The following is a 687-nucleotide window of genomic DNA, read 5'->3' as shown; positions in this document are numbered from 1 at the left end:
AGGAAGAAATAGAAAATATGAACACACCAATCACAAGTAATGAAATTGAAACTATAATGAAAAATCTTCCAACAAACAAAAGTCCAGGACCAGATGGCTTCAAAGTTGAATTCTATCAAACATTTAGAGAAGAGCTAATACCCATCCTTCTCAAATTCTTGTAAAACATTGCAGATGAAGGAACACTCCCAAGCTCATTCTACGAGGCCATCATCACCCTGATACCAAAACCAGACAAAGATAACACACAAGAAAGAAAATTACAGACCAATATCCCTGATGAACATAGACGCAAAAATCTTCAACAAAATACTAGCAAATAGAATCCAACAACACGTTAAAAGGATCATACACCATGGTCAAGTGAGATTTATCCCAGGGATGCAAGATTCTTCAATATATGCAAATCAATCAATGTGATACACCATATTAACAAATTGAAGAATAAAAACTGTATGATCAGGGCTTCCCTGGTGGCACAGTGGTTTAGAGTCTGCCTGCTGATGCAGGGGACACGGGTTTGTGCCCCGGTCCAGGAAGATCCCACATGCCACGGAGCAGCTAGGCCCATGAGCCATGGCCGCTGAGACTGCATGTCTGGAGCCTGTGCTCCACAACGGGAGAAGCCACAACAGTGAGAGGCCTGTGTACCGCAAAAAAAAAAAAAAAAAAAAAAAAGGAAAAGAA

The sequence above is a fragment of the Physeter macrocephalus genome, chromosome 3, assembly GCF_002837175.3.
Source record: "Physeter macrocephalus isolate SW-GA chromosome 3, ASM283717v5, whole genome shotgun sequence".
Classification (NCBI taxonomy): domain Eukaryota; kingdom Metazoa; phylum Chordata; class Mammalia; order Artiodactyla; family Physeteridae; genus Physeter; species Physeter macrocephalus.
Note: the sequence above shows the minus strand (reverse complement) of the source record.